The sequence below is a fragment of the Parambassis ranga genome, unplaced genomic scaffold (genome assembly GCF_900634625.1).
Source record: "Parambassis ranga unplaced genomic scaffold, fParRan2.1 scaffold_21_arrow_ctg1, whole genome shotgun sequence".
Lineage (NCBI taxonomy): Eukaryota > Metazoa > Chordata > Actinopteri > Ambassidae > Parambassis > Parambassis ranga.
This window is the reverse complement of record NW_021144767.1, coordinates 6,039,194-6,063,020: the sequence shown is the minus strand read 5'-3', so window position 1 is coordinate 6,063,020 and position 23,827 is coordinate 6,039,194. Positions and strand designations below refer to the sequence as shown.

Here is a 23,827-nt window from a genome sequence, read left to right as displayed (position 1 = left end):
TTTATGTGTTTTTATAGAGGACTTCTTCATATTGTCTGATTCTGGTGTGAGCACATGTTGCTTTAATCTACAAAGTGAAATTGTTATTTGTTGCCAGTCATACACTCTCAGACTCTGGATTCCATTACAGGACAATGTGGACCTCATGACAGTGTTGTATGGAAAGCCAGTTCAGTTCATTTCTAGTTGGAAAGCTGCCCTGTGATGACACAAACAGAGCGATGACACCAACGCTAGCTAACGTGGGTGGGCGTCGACTTTTGTGGAGGTAGTAGTTGGTTGATGAAACTTGGTGAGTTTCAGTGATATTTAGCGAGTTCCTGTGAGTGCCTGTGAGTGTCAGTGAGTACCTTTGCGTGACAGTAAGTGGCACTGAGTGTCAGAGCAGAGTTTCCAGCTTGTTAGTTAGTTAGCTCTTCATAATGCTGAGGCCATTTTTGGTCTCTTCATCTTTCTGATGTCACAGAAGATGAAGAGAATGAAAGAGAGGAACACCCCAGTTTGACTGAGCTGTCCCTCAGTCTGCTGGTCCTGGCCTGGAGGCTGCGCAGTCTCTTTCCTGATGGCAGCAGACTAAAGAAGCGGTGTGAAGGGTTGGTGGGGTCTCCTGTGATGCGGAGGGCCTTTCGGGTGAGACGGCTGTCGTAGAGGTCTTGGAGGGAGGGGAGAGGGACGCTGATGATCCTCTCAGCTGCTCTCACTATGCGATGAAGCGTCTTCCTGCAGGTGGCGGTGCAGGCTCCGTACCACACAGTGATGCAGCTGGACAGGATGCTCTCAACAGGCCCTCTGTAGAAGGTGCACAGGATGGAGGGAGGGGCTCTGGCTCTTTTAAGCTTGCGGAGGAAGTAGAGGCGCTGCTGTGCCTTCTTGGTCAGTGATGCACTGTTGTTAGTCCAGGAGAGGTCCTCAGTGATGTGCACACCCAGGAACTTGGTACTGCTCACCTGCTCCACAGCAGCACCGTCGATGGTCAGAGGGGTGTGCTGACTGTGTGCTCTCCTGTAGTCCACAACCTTTGTCTTCTCCACATTCAGGGAGAGGTTGTGGTCTCTGCACTACTCGACCAGAAGGTGCATCTCATTCCTGTAGTTTGTTTCATCTCCACTGGAGATGAGACCCACCACAGTTGTGTCGTCCACAAACTTCACAAAGATGTTGGAGTTGTGTGTTGGCGTGCAGTCATGGGTCAGCAGAGTGAAGAGGAGGGGGCTCAGCACACATCCTTGGGGAGCCCCGGTGTTCATTGTGATGGTGCTGGATGTGTTTCTGCCGACCCGCACTGTCTGAGGTCTCCCGGTGAGGAAGTCCAGCAGCCAGTTGCACAGCAAGTAGTTAGCCCCAGCTGGTTCAGTTTGTTGATGAGCTGCTGTGGGATTGTATTCAGACTTAAAATTACGCATAATTATGAGCGTTGGCACTTGAGCGACAGACGGTTGCCATATCACAGCACGAGTTTCTCCCCTAAACTCAGCTAGTGCTACCCCTCTTTGTCCGTATTTTGAGTTTTGGCGGACACAACATGGCAGCGATCAGAGTGTCACCGAACAAACGGGTGATGTCACGGAAGCTCTGTCCATAGTTTTTACTGTTGAACTTAAAACATAACACGACGAGGATGGGATTCGAACCCACACGTGCAGAGCACAATGGATTAGCAGTCCATCGCCTTAACCACTCGGCCACCTCGTCTGTTAGATCACTATGTCTTCACAGCTTCGAGCGAAAACACGCTGCAAAACTTGAACAAGGTCATAGAAGCGCGATGAACTTTCCTCCTCAGTCTTTGAAGGAGAACTTGTTTCTGTCGCAACTTTTGCCTTAAACATAAGCATCTTGTTTGAAGACAAACTTTGACAAACATTGAATGTCTCTCAGAAAGGGCAGGCTGACATGCTCAAACTGGTTGAACACAGCCGAGCATTTGACAGAGATGGAAGGATCATAAGAAGGGAGAGTAATTAGGGCCCTAGTGTATGGAGCCAAATTGGGGTCATAAGTTTTGTTCACCTGAAAAAATAAATTTCATTCAAACACTAAAACTTGAAACTGAAAATTTATGTTTTGATGTTGATTTTTTTCTGTTCAAAATTTTTTTTTGAATCAACTTTGAAATTCTTTTGAATAAATAGTTTATTTTCAGGTTTCATGTCAATAATTATTTTCATATTTACCATTTTATTTTTTCCACTTTCGCCTCTCCTTTTTTCACCTTTGAGGTTTTGACCCCGATTTTGCTTGGGGTGGGGACATGGGTGTGGCCTGCTGAGTGACAGCATGACAATGAAGGCTAAGGGCTTTGCTCAGCCACGGTGCATTCAGGGAACATTGGACATGTCTAAGAGTTACCTCAACACGCGCTATCTTTCATATTGATGTGACCTGCTGCAAAACATTGACACCAGTCAAAGTATAAGATGCTTCAAAGCAGACCTGGTAACAATCACTATTTTGAGTCAACACATTATGGAATAATCTACAGTTTACAGTTGACAAATCTGTCAGTGATCGCGTGCCCGCAGTACTCATGGCGCATCATGGCCTCCGCTCCACCAGGGCCACAGACATCAATGCAGGTAAGAATTGGTAACTATTTCTTTTCTATCTAATGAGTCTTTCTGAGTTTGACCTCAGCAATAAACAGACCTGTCATTTATGTAACATGAACAAAGGAAAGACGCTTTTATTCTGCACAGGATGATAATGACGCATGTTGCTAGCTTAAACTGTCTTGCGCTAACAGCAAATAACCTATTTTTTTGCCCGTTTTATCCACGTATTTAAGCTTCCCCTTCGATAACTGGTGATACAGCTAATTTTAGTTTTCTGAAATGTCTTTGTTAACATCTGTGTTTCAGTCATCGGTGATTGCAGCTGCACAGACCCTTATCAATGTACTGACACAGAATGTGTCTCAGGGGCAGCAAGAGCATGGAAGACAACTGGAACAAGCTTCTCCTTCTGTAGAACAAGAGATGGCCAGGTTTTAGATTTTAATGCAGTCTCATTTTCTATGTTAATTAAAAGTATTTTGAATGGTACATGTGATGCTGTGTAAGTATATGCAATATTCATATTTTATTTTTATTTTAAAATTATTCAGATCTTTCCCTGGATTTTTCATTCGGAAGAGGAAAGATTCCAAAGAGCTGTGGTACATCATCTACCAAAGCTTGGAAGCCATTTACTTTCTACACATACCTGCTAAACCAAAATGCAGAGACTACCCCAAACCCATCAGAAGAGTTTGAACTTACCCTGGCAGGACTTGGAAAAAGGCATCTCACCATGTCAAAGGATTTAAGCCATGAGGAGGTATTGCAGTAATCAAATATAATTGATTAATAATAATTTTAAATTAGAATTGACAGATGATACCTTATGTAATTGTAATTGTCTTAGTTTGACAGACTACTCCAACATGAGTACCCAAAGATGCATGGGCTTAATAGAGGAGGATGGCTGCTCTATAAGGCTTCAGGTGGAGCAAACCAATAATATAACAACTATAATACATAGCAATGTGTGTGATAATGCCTTTCAAGTGCAAAGACACACAAATACAATAATTTTTGTGTTTACAGGTGGCCAGGGGAGGCGGCGACTGATCATGATTCCACCTGATTCTCATGGATACACTGGCTCTCACATTCGCACTGTCACAGGGCCAGGGAAAAACAACTTTGACAGTTACCTTTTTTGGGGAGGCAGGAGTGGACACAGGTGCTCTCAGAAAAGAGTTTCTCACAGGTAAAAAACAATAGCTCTTACATTTGTTGACAGACCAACAAATAGACATTGATTGGGTTGTGGGTGTGTACTCTCTTCTGCTTATGTGTTTATGCTGACACAGACACTGAAACTGCTAGGACTATGACCATAAGTGTTTGTAATTGTGTATAGAAATGGTGGCAGGGATCGAGAGCCGTTTCTTTGATGGACCGCCACATCAGAGGAGCCCCCGGTATTCTCTCAATGACTATGACAGTGGCCTCTACAGGTGTGCTTATGTTCTTAGCAGATAAAGAGAAACAAATCAATGTTTTTAGCATGACATTCACTTATGTTTGGTTTGTGTTAATAGGACTGTAGGCGAGATTATTGCTGTCAGCCTTGCACAAGGTGGACCAGCCCCTGCCTTTTTCAGCCCGTGGACCTACCAATACCTGTGTAGTGGGCAGATAAACCCAACTCTTCTCACCAGTGATGCTGTTGCAGATGTCCAATTGAAAAGTTTAATTGACCAGGTATAGGATCTATGTGATGGAAGTATTGGATTGATCCTTTCTTCACTTTTAGGTTGCGATGTCAACTGAAGATTCAATCAGGGACTTAACTGCTGAAATCTTAAACTGTGGATACACTGGTGTGATCTCCATTCAAAATAAGGATTCCATTGTTTGGTATGTTCTAATGTGCGTTTGTTTATGAAGGCACTGGTGTAGTTAATAGGTACATGAGTAAGATTGTGTACTCTCTACTGTTTTAGTGCCATCGTACTTCACGCGGTGCTGAGGTTGCAGCCTATGATGGAACAACTACAAGAAGGCTTGAAGCTGTACAACCTTCTTTCACTGATGAGACAGTACCCAGATATCTGCCAGCCCCTGTTTGTTCCCATGGAAGACAGAAAGGTAAAGACAAACATGAGTTACTATAATTATGAACAAGAAAAACTTTCTAGAAATGTATAAAACTTAAAAGCTGATACCTGTATTTTCTGTCGTCCTAGGTCAGTGCTGAGTTTGTCTTGGCTTCCATTCAGCCACAACTGAGTGAGAAAGATTCTACTAAGCATCAGATGGAGCTGGAGATAATTAACTTTTTGCAAGACTTCCTGTATGAGGCTGAAGGTATTTCTTATAGTTCAATTTTGTTTATATAGCATCTTTTACAATCAAAATGCTTTACAGGAAGTAAGGACAGTGGTAAGGAAAAACTCCCTTTTAACAGGAAGAAACCTTGAGCACAACCTGGCTCACAAGGGAGATCTGCCCTCCTTTGTTTATATTAAACAACCACTTAGATGTAAATAAAAAACACATTGTAATGTAACACTTATTTTCATATTGACTCCATAGATGGAGGACTGGCTCATCAAGATGACATTGATGGCCAACCCGTCTTCACACCTGCTAAGTTTTTACAGTGGATCACAGGGCAAGGTCATGTTCCGCTTCCATCAGAGAAGAAGGATTTCGCACTTATTGTAAAGTTTAATCATGACTGTGAGGCAGATTATGGAAGGCACAACGTCTGCTACCCGGTTGTGTCTGCATGTTTGAAAAGTGTAGTGTTTCCTGTGAAACACAAGTGTTATTCCGACTTCAAAAAGCTTCTCATTGAGGCTTTTTATTTGGGCCAGGAATTTGCCAATGTATAATGTAAACTGAATTTGTCTTTCAAAGGATAAACTACAACCTTATGTTAATTTTTCCTCAGATGTTCATTTTCAATGTTGTGCAACAGTTTTAGTCTTTTGTTCTGATTAAAATAGGCATGCATGTCTAATCCGTTGCAATATGTCCAAATAGGGACACTAACACAAATTACTGGTTTGTTGAGTTTTATTCAGTAACAGAGTATCTTACATATAAATGATACATCATGGTGTAGTTTTAGTATCAACTGTAACATTACAAGTAATGTAATTGTAATTGTCACAACAAGTACAATAAAGTGGTTGTGATAACAAAAAGATTGATTGAGACATGGTGCATTCAGGGACACATCTCACTGACCACAGATCAGATGTTACTGTTGCTCCTGAGAAGTTTAATTATGACTGCAGTGCAGCTTTTTAGCATTACAATGTCTGCTAACCTATTGTGTCAGTGCATTCAGGAAGTGTTCTTTTATTGTGAAACAATCAATACATCAATACTTGCCCTAAGGCCTGCCATATCCTGCTCACTGAGTGGACATTCAACAGGTGGAAGAATCAAATTTGGCATTCAATCACTGGCAACTACCTGGCATTTAAAGCGTTAAACTCCTCCAATGATGTCATGTTTGGTAGTTCTGAGCAGTCCTGAAGTTGTTCCACATATTGATGCAGAAAAATATGAATCTGTTCAGTTTTTAGAGCAGTTTTTAGAAGCGGACATTTTTGTCCCTGATGACACAAAGGGTAGTAAATGTGTTTCCCAGTGTTCTGGTGATGGATCAGAAACATTTACATTTGAATTCTAAAATTTGTGTTGAACTGCCCGATTGCCCTTTTTCTCCTCAACCTGTGACGTCGGCGGAACTGCGATCACTCACCTGCTCCTGCCCGGGACGTTAAAAAGAAGCAAAGACACAGAGAAAGACTCAGAGAGACACTGCAGCGCTACCACGCAGCTGTGGACCTTTCTGAACCAACCCTGAAGCACAGCCGGTCAGAGCGCGCTACGATCGCTGCGTTTAACTGCGCTAAATCTTTGTGGCGCTGTCGCGGTGCGTTCAATGACGCCCCGTAAATGTGCGCTTTTACACGTTTATTTTGTGTTTAGTTATGTTGATAAGATTGATTTAAACATGTGGTAAAAGCATAAATTATTAGTAAAACACTGCTTCAAACTAAAGCTGTGGAATCCAAACATGTTCAGGGACATTAGTGGCAAACTGTCTGTTAACATACAGTCCTTAATTTAAAGTGCACTTACCTGCATGGTGTGCTAAGCAAGCTGCTACAGTTCTCACTGTTAATGTCATTTTAAAACATGTTCTGGTCATCTGGAGTATTGTTGCTTCCACCAACACTAAACACATTTATTGTAAATATGTAGCTCATGATAGGACCAACAAGGCAAAGTTTAAATGTTGCTGTGTTACACATTTACAATAAGTCGTGGTGTGTTCACTGACGCTCCGTAAATGTGCGCTTTTACACGTTTATTTTGTGTTTAGTTATTTTGATAAGATTGATTCTGACACTACACGATTCAATAAAGCAAAGCAGAAATAAACCGAGTTTCCCTGTGAAGAACATTCATAGACAGCCATTCAGGTATTGTCTGAACCACAATTCAGTGTTGGTGGATTCAAAAAGAGGAAATATGGAAAAATGGCTCTGACACAGGTCAGTGTGACTCTTCAGCTATAAGATAGGTTTGTAGTTACACAGTAACAAGTTTGAACTGATGAAGCTGCTTGGATGAGCAGCGAAACGTCTTCTAGAAAACTCTACAAGTCCAGACGCCTTGCTTCAATCTTCTCTACGAACAAGTTTGAATGGTTTTTACATGTTTCACTTGAAATTCCCTCAGGGTCCAGCTGGGCTCCTTTTGCTCTGTTGGGACAGTGACTAACAGCTCTCCATAGCAGCATGGATTGCTGTCTGCAGGCCAGTGCTGTTCACACTTGGTCTAGAAAGAAGAAAACATCTGATTGGCCCTCATATGACCATTTATTAACCATGTTTCCCACCAAACAGAACTGATGAAGCTGCTCTAAGCAGCATCCACACATAAGAAGACTGCAGGTCCAGAGGCCTCGCCTCAACCCTGTGAATGAAAGTGACCTGGATGACTGAGAAGCTTCATCAACAAGACAAATGATTAACAGCAGCTTCCAAGGAGCGGCGTGTCTGCAGCCGCCCTCCAGAAGGCTCTGGCTGCCGGAGGATACGATGTGGAGAAGAACCCGCGTCAAGAGCCCAGAGCCCCCACTCAGAGAGCTCATCCTCACTGCCCGTTCAAACAGGAGCTCTGTGATCATGCTGCTGCACACTGCACAGCTCCACCTGGTTCACTGGGGTTTGTTTTGTTAATGTTAGTTCATGTGTTTACTTATATACTAAAGCAGTGATAAACCTATATTTACTAAACATATAAAACTATAGAAACAATACATGAATATTTTCAAGAATGACTTTATTAATCCCTGTGGTTAAATTACATGATGAGTCTGATGGCGGACTGCAGGAGTCACCGCCTGTACCGTTCCTGGAGCAGCAGAGTTTTTTAGTGTTATCATTCCATAGGTCATCATGCTTTTACACATAATAAACCTATACTTATTAAAGCTATTTATAAATGATATTATGTATTTATTGTAAAACATTTATTATATGACATGACAGCCATGACAGCGGAGCTCTGGAAGTAGTCAGCTCCATGTTTGATTATTCTAGATGCTTTAAGGCTGTGAACCCCTCACTGCACACTTTAAACTCCGTTCTCTCTGTTTAAACACTGTCAGAGTTCAAACCTTCGTAGGAAATAAGTCCAGTATTACAGAATGAAACCAAAGATCAAACCTGCTTTCAGCAGCATTCTGCATTCTGGAGATGGACTGACACTGGTCTACGGACTATCCGGACCAGAACTCAATGAGCTGTAAGAGAAAACAAGGTGAGAGGTGAACTGGTTATAGGAGGGACCACTGTAATGCAAACATGTGATTTGCTGATTCTGGTGTTTTTAGGTTTGATTTAAATTTCACAAAATAATTTATTTGCATTCAATTATTTTTGATTGTAACCATATATAATTCATACTTCTGTCTGTGTTCTAAGAGTCTTAAAATATGTGGTTTCCTTTTTATTTACAGTGTGCATGTCATGTGACTTATGAACGTACAGTTTGTGCATATATATAAACAGTTTGATTTCCAGGTTGATGCAGCAACAGCTGCTGCTCTGACACCATTGTTCATGTCTTCCTCTCTCTGCACTGTGTTAACACACCTGAATGCTGCAGAGCATCTTCTTCTTTCCTGCTAAATAAATAATGGCCCTGTGGTCTGGTGGTGTCGGTTCACCTTGGACAGCGATGGACAGGAGGACAGGAAGGTCCGGCTGCTCTCAGCTGGGACCTGTGTGTGTCTGGGTGCACACACACCTGCAGTCTGCCCACAGTTACTGACGTAGCCACTCCGTCACACCCCAGCTGACACATGACCGCACCAGGTGGCTGCTGGTATGACAGATGGTGGTTGTCAGCATTCCTCGTTAGTATAGTGGATAGTATCTCCGCCTGTCACGCGGAAGACCGGGGTTCGATTCCCCGACGGGGAGAAAGACTTTTACCAGCAGATAGGATGATACTGACCCTGTACATTGCTGCTGCAATAGAAAACATTTCCCAGTTTGGGATAAATAAAGTATTTGTTCTGGTATCATCATGGTCTCAGAGAGAAGAGCTGAGTGTGTCTGTTCTGATCTTTGTTGTGTCTCTTCTCCTCTGTAGTTTCTGCTTGTTGCTCCGTCACACGCCCTCTGCTGGTGAGCTGCGTCATTACACACAACCTCTGCTGCTGTCAGACTGTATAATAACCACTTCTGATAGGTGCAATATTCACACACCACAGTGTACAACACATTATTTATTTAGTTATTTATTTAGTTTCTCCACATATCGACACTAATGCTCCAGATATTTCACGTTCACCAGCTGCAGTCTGAATATTAACACCATCATATAGCATTTTCAAGTCCTCATACAACCTGCCCAAAATTCCATCCACTCCACAATCAGACAACTCACTCTTCTTTGCAACAGCCAGTAGAAGGATTGCAGCAGGTTTTGATCTATATTTTGGATGAATGTTTCCTAATGTATAATAAAACATCAGCAACTTATTCTGGGAAGCATGAGATCCACGTGCATTGCAGATTTCAAATAATGATCTGTAAAGCAGAAGGTGGGGCTGAAAATAAAGGCTGTGATTTCATGAGCTCTCCATCTATGATGTCATAGAGAGAGCCACTTCTGTATTTTTGTGGCTCATCTATCAGTTCTAACACTTTTGGATGGGACAATAACTGTTCTGAACTTGTAATCAGAGGTATGTATTGAAAACATTCAGGAACTGTGGCAAGAACCCTTTTTGTCCCTTTTTCCTGCAGCAGGCGGTATAGCCAACAGAAAGCTCCTCTGACTCCACACACTTGACATTGTTCTTAATCACATTGTCCTGCCTGTATGCTGTCCAAACAGATGTGAATGGATCCTCAATCCGGTCCAATACTGCCAACGCTTCCTTTTCAAGTTCACTTCCCTGATGTTGAAATACAGTTTGTAGCTGACTCCTCAGACTAGTCACCAACAGAGCTTGATATTGCTGCATTGCTGCCAAGACATCATTCACACCTCTGCAGAACAGACAAGAAATAAGAGCAAATTAAATACAAGCAGTCCATGTTTTTAATTTATTAGCATGCAATCTCTATTACAAAGTGTATTATATTAACATCCACACAATGATGCTATTTAACTCATTATTAAGGCATTCAAAGTACATTCAAATCCTAATTAGATAGCAGAGAGCAAATACAAGGAATTATTAAACATCACATCTCATAGAGAAATATGACTAATGACTAATAGGGTCACTGTAAATGTATTTTTTATTTTCAATATATATACACAATATTTGAAACACAATGTTTTCAATTGCAGGCATCAGCCCAGATGTGCACCATTCAGTGAGAGTTAGGCTTGTCCTTGACATGCAGATAATCAACAGAGCCACAAATCAAAACAGATGTAATAATGTTGTATGTAGACAGACCTGTGAAAGATGGTGCTTTCTCTTGCAGTCAACATAACAGCAGTAGCTTGTCTGGTCAGACGGTTACACCTGATGTCCTCCTTAAAAAGAAAATCACTGTTCCTCCACACAAAACATGATGCTGTTATTAAACTGGACAGGACTCACCTCTGACTGACTTGATGCAGAGAGTCTACAGGAAGACATGACCCCCTGTTTCCAGCACTGCTTCATCCGTTCGCTCACTGGTTTCCCCCGTCGCTCAGCTGGACTGTATGCCCACACGGTTCTGTTCACCTGATGAAGCTGCTGTTGTCTTCTCTCCCTGTGAATGGTTGCTGCCATGTTCAAGGTGTTCGCGGTGGTTTCTTCCAATGTGACCATAGTGAGTTGTAGACTCCATATTCTTTGGTGCATCCATCAATTCCACAAACAAAGTCCGGACTACGACTATGAGCCGTATTTATATGACTCAGTAAAGACTTGAGAGTGAGAGCTACAAACACAAAGCAGATAACACAGCGCCAAATCATTCCCTGTTTTTAGCCTTAGCTAGCAGCTAGCTGCCTGCTCTGCATGAAGCCGACCTGCTGACACGTCATGATGAAGGTACGTACCACAATTCCATGTCTTATAACAACAGAAACCACTTACTATTTATCAATTATCCAGATATGCCGATATATTATGAAGCAATATGACCTTATTTACGTAAATATAGTTTGTAAAAATGCAAATTAAACGTATTTAGGCTTAGTGCCCCTCCCCGCTCCCTCTTGGAATATGGTACATTCCACCTGTCGCGTTTTTTTCCACTTGGAGTCCGTGAAGCTAAACTTTAAGCTAGAGGTTACCTGCTGCTGCTGTGAAATCATAATTCTCAACAAACTGTGGATGTCAGACTCATAAAATGGACAAACTGGACGAGGTTACACCTGCCACAGTCAGAGGTATGCTACAAGGGTTACTTTGATGTTGTGCTGGTGTTAATGGTGAGTTAATGTAGTTAGCCTAGCTTAACAAGTTGTGGATTCGCGGCTAAAGTTTAGCAGCTAAAACACATAAAACGGGCTAATCTAGTAATAGCTTATGTCTCATTGAGCTGTGGGGCCATTCTCTCAATGTCAAGGACTGTAAACACTGAAAATACAGCAACAACTGGTCATTTGTAAGACATGAATACATGATGTTAAGTTCACATACTACTCTTGAAGTAGAAGTAGCAAGAAATAAAAAATGTGGAAACAGGTGCTGACAAAATATCCTCACCTACTATGTAAAAATCTGAAGGAATTTAATGATAACCTCTGTTTCTTGGCCCTGACTAACTTTTCTGTTTTACAGCTGCTAATATTGGAGAAGACTTGATCCCATCGCTTTCCCGAGATGACGTTAAAGACCTCTTTCCTGGTCCTGAACATTTCTGGAGGCGCCGGGCTATATGGCTTGTAGTGAATCAAAATGAAAAGGTCAGATCTGTCTGTCACAGTATAACAGGACTGATAAACAGCACATGGTTCAATATCACTATCTGTTTCAAATACATTTTTTAAAAGTTATAAGTGTTTTTTTCATTCCCCAAAATGATAATGTGACTATGACAAAAATGCTCAATAAATGTTTGTGTAAATGTGTTTTAGGTGGATACTGCTCTGGAAATTCATCAATCTCCCCCACTGGAGGCAGTGACCTTTCAAAAGAGGAGGCAAATACTTCTAAATTTGTGACTATGTCCAACCCAGAATACATGGTGTTCACGGACAGTGAGCTTGAACAGGTGCGACGCTCCTACTTCGAGCAGAAAGGACTGGGAACTGAGCACAATGTGACCTTATCCAAGGAGCTCTTTTGCCGACTCATAAGAAACACTATGACTGATATGATCTCCATCGCCAGAGCCACAGAGGACTCCAGATGCCCTGCCAAACATGAGGTGCAACCAAAGTTCCACCTTCCAAGAAACCACGGCAAGAAGTCAGTTCTGGAGATTCCAGTGCATCCACCATTATTCTGGAACATTCACCTGTTAGTTCCATGGGCATCCCAGTGTCACCTAGAGCCAGCACCCCAGTGCAAAACGGGACAGCAGTGATGAAGAATGTATGTATTGTATTAAATATAATTTTGGATGAGTTCATTCATATGGCACATTCTGGACATTCAGCAGCTTTGGAATGTTTCACTATGTGTCCAAGAGTGTCTGTACTCTGGTCCAATATTTTACTTTTATATCAAGCAACACAAACATTAATGAATTAATGCTACCACTTACTCAGTTTATTATACTGACAACTTGCTTGTTTGGATATCTCATGCCCTCTTTCCATCATAATGTCCCTGTAATGTCTTCAGCTTGTTCAGTTGATGTCTGGACAGCCAGAAAATCCAAGCAGGACACTACAAGACCCTCCAAGAAATGTACAAGTCCAAAAAGCCAAACAAAGCTGCAGTAACTCAATTGCTGAACCTTGAATCCGAGTCTCGAAGACGCTTCATCACCTCTGACGTCTTAAAGGATTCTAGAGGCTTACCCTTGTTTCAGGGAACTGGATCACGTAAGTAATGTTGGTCCCACTTAGTTCACATGGCTCAGTTTGTAGCCTGACATAAATAGCATAATGTTCATATGTCTCACACATTATAGATTTGTTTGGCCTGATGGTGAATCATTTTAGATAGAATGTTAGACTTTTTTTTAATTCTTCACTGAATCTGTTTTTCAGGTGCTTGACGAGCTGCAGCCAATTCTCCAACCAACCAACTTCCAGCACATATCAGAGATGCAGAACAGATGGAAAAGGTCCAGTTTTATGGTGTGATGAAGAAGGCCATGAAGCCTCCAAAAACTTTGAATGGAGGTGAAGTCATGATGCATTTAGTTCTTTTTACATAATAATGTCTCAGTTATTTATGTTACAGTTACTTATAGTACCACGTTGTATTGTGCCTTTTCCATTCAACCAGTGGAGCATATCACAGCTGTCTCCAGAGCCCTGCCACTGCTCTGTCCGTCCAGCACTATGCCACCAAAGAAACTGGGCTCAAGCAGCCAGGCTCTTTTCCATGTCCTTTCGGTAAGATTGTTCATAATATATTCCTGTTTTTCATACATTTTATATTTAGTTTAGTTACTTTGAGATAAACTTTGATCATTTCCAAAGTTCCAGGGGAAGGGGAAGTGTTTTCTACAGTGTGCTTAATGTAGTACTGACTTCATTGGCTCTAGCTGTGCTGCAGTCAGCATTTGCAGTGCTGAATGCTAAGGGGATTTATTGTGACCATAGAATTTCACTAATGTCCTCATCCAGGTCAAAGTTCTGTTTTTCTAATCTTCTTCATTTATTTGTGTCATCCAGACTTCTGAGGATCCTGATGGGTTCATGCAGCAGCGGGGCCTGTCTTCTCCTGTTCTGCTCGTTTCTGAGGACAACTGCATGATCGCCGTTGGAAACACTCCAGTGAGCACCTTCACCATGGACAGACTTAATGAGGGACTTCTCTACCTCATGGCATATTACTATGCCCTGCACATACCCAAAGTGCATTTCTACACTCCTGTCAGTACTGCAAACAGAGGTACACAACCATTCAGTCCACGAGCAGGATTTGACCCCCCACTACAAAGAAGCGATTGGTGAGTGGAAGTCCTTCCCTGAGTGAGTGAGCCCCTTTGTTTGTAGAAGCTTGTGTTTGATTTTCAAAGAAAAGTTCATCACATTCGTCACATTTGTTGTTGATGTTTTTTGGAATGTGGAAGTGGTCCGGTTTTGAATTAAATACAATATATTGAATGAAAAACTTTTGGTGTCTTGATTTAAGACAACTTCACTTATATTTGTTATACTGTTTTAAGAAATGATGTCTTATTTTAACTACATTTGTGCAGATTAAGGTGTCATTTCCTAAAGGTACTTTAGTAGATAGACTTAAATTCTAATTTTAAGTAACTTAATCTTAAATTAGTGGTTTTTCATTTCTGGTTTTAGAACAAAATGGATTAATTGAAGGTTTTCTGTCATGTTTTAAGTTGCATTTTAGTCTTACAGAGCCAAGAATTTTGTGCCTATTTTAAGAATTCTTGTCAATGTCTGGAGTACATCTTCCAAATCACAACGGTTACAGCACCTCTGATTGACCCCACACCCCTGTGAATAACCCAGGAAGCGGAAGACCTTAACACACATGGAGGAGGCACATGTTAGCCCCAGTGGCCTAATGGATAAGGCACTGGCCTCCTAAGTGCAGAGGACAGTGGACCAAACCAACCTGTGTGAAAATGCATCTCAATGTTTTCCCTAAAGAAGCAAAGTCCACATGTCGGTGTGTCTCAGCAGCTCACTGTTCATGAGCACTATGCTGCACTGAACTGATATACACTCTAAAAACTGTAAGCAGGCTCTACTCAACGTCTTTGGTGAAACATTTTTACACTTCAAAATATTAAGTAAACATGAAACTAAGTATGTCACTTCTTTCATTATGAGTTAAGACTCCAATAAGTTCCATTAAACTCACAGTGATGTATCCAGACTTCATAGTAAAGCCTTTCTTCTTCATGCCTCCTCCCACCTTACCCATTAAGCACATGTGTTTGTTACCAGCAGCATGATTGTACCAACCAGCTCAGAGGGGAAGAAGAAGGAGCAACACCACATCAGGAAGGTCCTGCAAACCTGTGGCTACCCCAAGTGGGCACTCAGCAAAGCCACAAAAACAAGACCCCCCAACAACAAGAAGGAGTTCATCAAACATCAAATGATCAGTTAACCATACGCCTTACCAAACAGAAAAGTTTACAAATGATCCACTATTGTAGCTCTGATGACATCAGTAATTCTATTTCTTCTTACCCTTCCTCTTCATCTCCTCGTCCTCTTCCTCTACATTCACCTCCTAGTCTTCCTCCTCCTCCTCTTCCTCATGTCCTCATCCTCCTCTAATCTCTCTCTTCTCAGTCTTCTCCTCCCTCCATTGTTCTCCACACTGAAGCTTACCTGTGGCTTATTGACAGAGCTCATGCTGATTGCAAAGTGAACTAATGATGTAAAACAGTTCTCACATGTGACAGTGTAGCCAGACAGTTGGTAAAATAGTGTAAATACCAGCCATACATGTGTGTAGTTTTACTAGGAGTGTGTTGATCATTGTGATCAATGATCAATTGTGTGTAAAGCAGTGAGTTGTGTTTACAGTTCAGCAAAAAGATGCTGTGCAGTGGATTATATTTATACATTTGAATGATGAAGAATATTACTACTTTATGTAGTTAGTGTCTGAATTGCAAATCACAGCATGTGTCCAAGACAAAACATTCTCTCATTTCACTGAAAATAACATTGATTTGTCTTTGTGTGTTTTTAGAATGGCTATGACAAAGAAGCCCTACCAACAAATGGAGACAACTAAATGCAAAACAATTGCAATTAAAGAAAAAAAAATGGCTAAATGGACAATTGAAGATGGAGAACTAAATGTGACCCAAGTTTTTACAAATTGTTCTCTTTGACGATTTGGCCTCCAAAATTAAAATGGGTAAAAGCTATGTGATCAAAAACTTAGTGACCAGCACAAGCTCACCCAACACCCTGCTGTGTCGAAAAAACACAGTCATCTTTTGCTGCCCTCCTGTTACTGTGGATGGCCATCTGGAGGAAGAGGGCAGGAAGACACTGCAACCACCCCCACCAGAAGTCACTACAGCAGATTTGATTGCTCACCCTGAGCAATTTGAATATGTGACAACATCAGGACATGTCACAGCTGTAAGTTTCGTATGACGGCCTCCTCCCAATCTCACTGAAGCATTACATTAATATTGATTTTGCATCCACATGATTTCACATCATATTTAATTAAGTGTTGATGTTGATAAACATTCTTAGTGATGATGATTCTTAGTGGATTATATTTATACAACATCTGCTATAAATGCAAGATCCTGCATCTATTCTGCGGAACGAAATTCTTGCACTGGTTTGCCCCTTTCTTCCATGAACTGTTTCTTCTCGTAAATCAAAGAAACGCCTCAGCACAGCACCTCGGCCTAACCATCTTACCTCAGTGTGGTAAGGCAGGCTATAGATGTGGTCTTTCTCTCTGAGAAGGCTGTCAAACTGACGGTGGTTCAGTTTGGATGACCACCTTCATGACATTATCCATCTTTAGTGACTTGCAACACAAAGCCTCCTCGTGCAAAATACAGTGAAAAGTCCAAAAATCACGTCCTCCATTTGCAGATTGCACTTTTTTTGCCTCCTTTTTTTGCTTTTTCCTGAGGGCGCACCATCTGTAGCCAGGCTGACAGCACGGGCCCAGTCCACTCCGACCCTGTCCAGCGCGCCGACAAGTGCAGTGAAAATATCAGCTGCTGTCGTTGTGTCTGTCATCGGCACCAACTCCACGAACTCCTCGGTCATGGTCAATGTGTCATCAACTCCACGGATAAAAATGTCCGTGCTTTCATCAATTGCAACTGAAAACGCAATAAATGACTTTACTTTTTGCTTCAACTGGTTGTCCAAATCACCCAAAAGATCGGAAATCCTGTCAGCAGCTGTGTTTCTTGTCAGGCTGATATTTGCAAAAGCCTGGCGCTTTTCAGGGCACACAATCTCCGCTGCCTTCATCATACATGTTTTACAAATTCGCCCTCGTTAAATGGTTTTGAAGCCAGTGCGATTTCATTAGCACTGAGGTAGCTAGCTTTAACTGCAGCGTCACTGATGTCGCGGCTGTGAGTAAACGCAGACTGCTGTTTCTTCAGACCTGCCAACAATTCATTCACCTTCTCTCTTCTCCACTGTCCTTGAAAGTTGTCATATTTGTCGGCATGAAGAATCACATAGTGCACTGCAACATGCTGTGAACACACCAACCATACAGCTTTTCCATTCACTTCCATGAATAAATAGGAGGATGACCATTTTTCTTGGAACACACTGCAATCTGCGTCCACTTTTCTCTTTTTTGACAGAGACATGTTGGGACAAAGATGGTGCCAAAGCACGGAAAAGTAGAAGCCATAATAAATATTGCAGGCAAAACAAAGTAGCTCATCCAGACTGGCTGCACTTGCTTGACCTACTTGCTCTGCCCCGGTATTACGCCATCCGGTGGACACAATTGGAACAGCGGTTTCTTTTATTGAAAAATTGCAGCTTATTTTTTACTTACAAAATCATCTCGGGGGCTGGATTAAACCTGTTTGCGGGCCTAAGCCCGTACGTTTGACTCCCCTGGCCTAAATCATCTTTTGTCTTTTAGTCCTGTGGCATCAGGACGCATGAGAGATACAAAATACAAACATTGCAACACTGGCATGACTCTAAAGATTCAGGAAATGTATAATTTACCCATATTATCTCATTCTGAGGGGCTTATGTCAGGTGGACAGTTATTCTAAGAAAGCAGACCAAACAGTAAGCAGACTTCAGTGAGATTACACTTATTTTATGCATGTCTTCAACTCAGTGGCAATATAGAATAATCATTTAGCTCACAGTGAGGTTACAACTATACAACCTAAATAAATAATTGTATGAATATATCTGATATATTACTACATTTGGTAGTCTGTTTAATCTGTATGAAGTACAGTATTTGCACTGGCAAGATTCTTGCAACACCACCTCTGCACTAAAACAGGGTGAACACATCATCCTAGGCTCCTGCGTAAGGTAATGTCCCATGACATAATGAGGTAAGCAGTCGTAGTGATTTTTAATTACAGTTTTGTAAATATATCAAAATCAAGTAAGCTGTTAATGTACATAGTATTATGGTTTCTGTTTCTAGTTAACTGAATTATCATGGCCACTAAGCAAGTAAATAACGGTCCAGATCCAAAGCAATGAAAAATGGAATGCATCATCCACTACTCTGATGACAAAGACAAGTTTATTTCACTTCAAGGAGTTGACTCTTGGAAAACTCTGCTCAGGGCAGCTCAGATACAGAATCACACACCGGTTTTAGAAATATTGGAAGACCTTCCTGAGGGTCGGAATCCATCACTCTACTACCACAGGAAGTGTTGTAATATCTTCACTATGAAGAAACTTCTTGATGGCATTCTTAAAAAAGAAAAACAATGTGCTAGTGGTTGTAGTGAGGAGAAAGAATGTAAGAGAGCATTTAGAACTACGTCTTAGAATCTATGACTTTTGACAAGTGCATATTGTGTCAGAAAACTGGCAAATGTGTAAAAGTAGACAAAATAGAAGAGCCATTGGTACAGTGTAGAGAACTGCGAGCTGATGAAAAGATCCGAAGGGCAGCCACAAAGACAATGGACAGTAGTATACTGGCTATAATGAGTAGAGACCTTGTAGCAGCTCAGGGACACTAGCACAGGTCTTGCTACAGATTATACACAAAACAGGACGTCCCTAAATATGTGTTAGTCTGTGATCAATGTGATGATGTTGATGGTGCCTGTATGAAGCTGCTGTAAAAGAATAATTTGATGAGTTATTCCAGTTCATCAGGGTGGAGCTTTTTGCCAATCCTAAAGTGATGTCTATGGCTGAACTAACTTCTAGACTGACTGCTTCAATGAAATCCAAAGGAATGACCCAAGTCAAAGAAACAACCAAAAAGCACATACGGCGAAAGCCCGAACATGAGTTTGTTGGAGCCCTGCACATCTTCACTGATGATAATGGAAAACTCCTGTCAGGGTTTGTGGTGTGGGAGGACACAGTTGCAGAATGCAGAGCGGTTTAAAGTCCAAGAGTCTTTATTTAATGCCAGGAGGGCAAAACAATGCAAAAACCAAAAATCTCACTCAGTGTGGTCAGAGGAAAAGTACAAAGTAACTAACTAAAAATCACACTTAGCGTGGCAAAACTAGATTAAGAAAAAACAGGCACATGGCGAAAAAGGCAAGAACAAAAAACAAAGCATCAACAAGGCTTCTACCTGGAGCACGGTGAGGTCAGGCAGAAGTACATGACATCGAAGGCGAGGATCAAAGCATGGCATGACATGGATGAGACATGGACAGAAACAACCCTACACCAGACGAGACGAACTAGCAAAGACAGAGGGGAAGACACAGACTATATACAAAGGGACCAGGGAAGACAACGAGGCACAGGTGACACACATGAGGGCAGGGCGGGTAATCAACAAGGAGGGAAAACACAGGAAGTAAAACACAACACAATACACAAGGAGGACAGGACTACCAAAGTAAAACAGGAAACACAAGACAAGACTAGACAACTAAACACAAACCCAGGGAAACAAAACACCAGGACTACAGGAAGATAACAATAACTAAACACAGATTAAACTAAAAACCCAAAACAAGGAAAACAAAACCAAAAATAAACACCAGGTCATGACAGAACCCCCCCTTCAAGGAAGGCTCCCAGACGTTCCTAACAAAAATACAGGGAGCCAAAGTTCCAAGTCTCTGAAACGAAAAAAAAACTCAAGGTCCAGAGTTCATGAAGGCCCAGGCCATGGGCCAACAGGGGCAATGGAGACAGAGGTCCTGTAAAATGAGAGTCTGGGGTGCTTGAGGGACAGAGTTAGAAATGGAGGGGACAAGGACCTTCCGGGGTCCGGGCGGAAGTACAGTCAGCGGAAGTACAGAAGGACAGTCTCCTCATGGAGGACAGTCTCCTCATGGAGGACAGTCTCAGTCTCCTCATGGAGGACAGTCTCAGTCTCCTCATGGAGGACAGTAATATGCAAAGTGTTCAATCTTTGTTGACACAGTTAGAAGAAATCTTTGTTCATATCTTTACCAATGTCAAACTAAGAAGAACATGTGCTTTGTGTTGTTGACACTTTTCAGTTCCTCTCTAACTACCACACAGCTTTACAAAGCTAACAAAGTTCTATTCAGACTCATCCCAATCCAGAGCAGTTGTTCCACAGTAACACCTGCAGGAGGACGTCATCACCCAGTATGTGACCTGCACTGTGAGCTGTAAGGTCTTATACAGACAGGTGTGTGTCTGTCCTCATCAAGTCCAATCAGTATCATCAAAGACAGCTGGACTCAGATGAAGGTGTAGAACCATCTGAAGGACGATCAGAAGAAATGGACGCACCTGAGTTCAATATATGAGTCACAGCAAAGGCTCTGATACTTAGGACCATGTCATATTTCACTTTGTCTTTTTAATACATCTGCAAACATGTCAACAGCTCTGTGTGTTTCTGTCAGTATGGGGAGCTGTGTGGACATTAATGAGGAAAAATGAACTTCAATGATTTTAGCAAATGGCTGCAATATAACAAAGTGAAACATTTAAGGGGGTCTGAATACTTCCTGCACCCACTGTACACATAACAACTGAATGTGACTGAAACAACAGCTCTGTGTGTAATATAAATATACAAACTAATGTGATTTGATCAGAACATTTTAAAAGACATTGATGATCTGTTCTTATTGTCTAAACAGGAACAGTTGAAGCACAGCTTGCAGCCCCTGTATCTCAGGCTTCTCAGCTTCTCTTCAGCTGTCGTTCTATGTCAGCCATTTTGTCTCTGTTAAAACAGTGGGTGTTGTGGAACAAAATCTAAACCTGTAGATAATTAGCTGCCCCTTTGTAATAATATTGACACTTTTTCTGCTAATTGCATTATGTAATTGTTGATCACAATGAGAGGTTAACAGGAGTACAGGATTACTAATGAATTTTGAGTTCATTCGATTAGCTTAAATCAGTTGTTGGTAATGTTTGCTGACAGTCCTAGTATCTGGATCATGGCTGTTTCAGGCTGTTCACTTTAATGAAGATGTGTTAAAGCACCAGAGCTGCTGAACTCCTTGTGTGTGAGAGCCTGTTTGGTTTATGTCATTTGAAATTGAACATGATCAAAGTGTTGTGCGTTCACATTAACTTTATTAATACCCATGGAGTCATTGGGTTGTGTTAGCAGCATATACAAGAAGTGACAGTAAACACAATGCATGTGTTGATGATTTTCTGTGTTGATACCCCAGTATTTTCTGAGCCAGTCATCTACAAAGTAAGTTACTAACACAGCCACAACTGTTATGTTGTGTTATTTTAAATGATACAATGATTCTGTACATGGTTTGTAAACCTTCAGCTGTAATGGAAACAGTAGTGCTTTTTATATTGTTTGAATGGAAATGTAACCGTGCCCTGACAGATTTGTTTTCTTCTTTTCTTCTTCTTAGAATTCTTTTCTTCTTTCGCATTAAAAAGAAGAAAATTAATCATAATATTAATTAATAATAATTAAGAAGGAGAGGTTGGTGTCTTTAGATAAGCATGTGTTTCAGAGATTCAGTGTAGTTTTGAGTGTGAGTACCAGTATGTGTTTGGCATGGTGTGCTGCTGATTTTGATTGAGCTTTGTATTCTTTCAGGTCTTGTATACATTCAAAATGAGTACTGTGATTAAGTTTGTGCGGCATTATTATCAATACGTAGGGAGTGGCAGAGATGCGTGATTGTCAGGGCTCCTTGTACAAACAGAGCACAGTGTTGAGTAATAGGGCATAGAAACTTCAAGGTCCGCCAAAGAAACTGTTATTACTAACAGCAGCGTTACAGTGAGGAAACATACAATAATTATTCTATAACCCTATTCCCAGTTTGTTGGGGTGTTGTCAGAGCTTATTGCCTTTGATTAGGTGGTTGTTGTTGCAAAGAGCGTAAGGGAACCACACAGCCTCTGCTCTCTTGTTTCTGTGGTCCTGTAATACCTTTCATTCTGCTCTGTAGCCACTTAAGGTTTATATCCATTTTGATGTTGTTGTTGTCACATACACACTGTCACAAATGTTTAATTGAACGCTGGCTATCATACACAGGAAGAGGGATGCGATAGACGTGTATCCAGTGATTAGCCTGGCTGCCTCTCTAAACCCCTCTGGAAATGGTAAAAGCATTTTTGTAACTTCTATACAGATCCACAGTTTACTAAACATCGCAGATTGACACTAAGAGGAAAGATGTTTTATATAGGCTACTATGAATGAGCTGAGACACTCCATAAATCATGTGTACAGGTGTACCTGAAGGGGCAGATGGAAGCTACAGACAGCAGGTCATCAGCTCTAACAGAAGAGACGACTCAACAAAAAGGCACGAGACGTCGTACAATATGTGGTCTTAATAATACAGTTACATTGTTCTAAGTGTTTTGTTGTTGGATTTCAGTTACCACCCCCATGTACGTTGGTATCAGACGGTCAACTGTGCAGTTGCAAGAGTGATCTTGGTGAACCCAGAAAGTCAGCGCTGTGATTTCTTCTCTGACAGAGTCATCTACAGGTCTGTCAGGACCAGACCACCAGTGTTTGCTCACTCACTTTCATCACATCCAACATTCAGTGGAACTTTCTGTCCAGAGCATTTTACACTGGTGGTAGTGGGTACATGTTCGGCATGCCAGTCTGTAAATTAGACAAACAAACGGTGTCACACAGTTCCGGGTTACAGTTTAATGTAAAGGGCATCTCATTCAGTCACTTTCCTTTGGTGCTACTGTGATTGTTCTGTATTCTGTTGTTTCTGAATAATACAGCTGTCTCATAATTGGATTTAAAGGAAATCGACATTTAATTTGTGATTACATTATCATGAAATTTGATTGGCCTAACATTATACTAATTTAGCAAAGATATCTTTACTCTGCTGCAGTTACATTCATTCATGTCAGGGAACAAACTTCTTTGTTTGCACAGACTCAATATACCCGCCCTCATTTGTGTCAGATTTTCATTGTATACATTACATAACAGTAGAATAAAGCTTGCCCATCTGATTCCTAAGACCTTCTATCAGCAGCAAATATGTAACTTGGTTGTTGGTGCATTTCTTGACTGTCAGTATACATGATTCCTTGTGGTTGCTCACCTGTGGGAAGCTTCCAAGGAATTATAGTGGTTTATTGGTTCACCCTGACAAAGAATGAGGAGGGATATAGGGGGAGATTATAGAGTTTGAGAGATGATCATGAAACAATGTAGAATATTAATGTTCCCTTTTGTGTTTTTGCAAATTGAAATCGTAAATTGCCTTAAATGCTTCAGAATTGCAAACAAGTGACCTGGTATGGAGGAAACTTGGAGTGTGTTGATGCCCTCTTTTTGTTCTGCAGTGGCAGAGTGAATGGTCGTCAGTACAGAGCCGACCTGGAGCTTTACCAGAATATTGTTGCTGAACAGTGCTGCTGGGAAATGAAGTCCAACCAACCCGTTCTCAAACTAGTCAAACAGCAGCAGGGACACTGGGAAAGACTTGTCAGGACTAAGGTACTCAACTTGTGTTCAGTCTACAGCAGAAATATAGAATTTTTCCACATCATCTTTTGATTGATTTCAAAGGTGATTTATCTATATATATATATCTAAT

At 41.4% G+C, this 23,827-nt stretch overlaps 2 non-coding genes across 2 annotated transcripts; one reads left to right on the top strand and one right to left on the bottom strand.

The window, feature by feature from the left end:
• Positions 1-1,610: 1,610 nt before the first annotated feature.
• On the bottom strand, positions 1,611-1,692 carry trnas-gcu (transfer RNA serine (anticodon GCU)). Its single transcript has one exon. It is a non-coding gene; the product is annotated as a tRNA-Ser (tRNA).
• A 7,237-nt stretch (positions 1,693-8,929) lies between these two features.
• On the top strand, positions 8,930-9,001 carry trnad-guc (transfer RNA aspartic acid (anticodon GUC)). Its single transcript has one exon. It is a non-coding gene; the product is annotated as a tRNA-Asp (tRNA).
• The last annotated feature ends 14,826 nt before the right edge of the window (positions 9,002-23,827 follow it).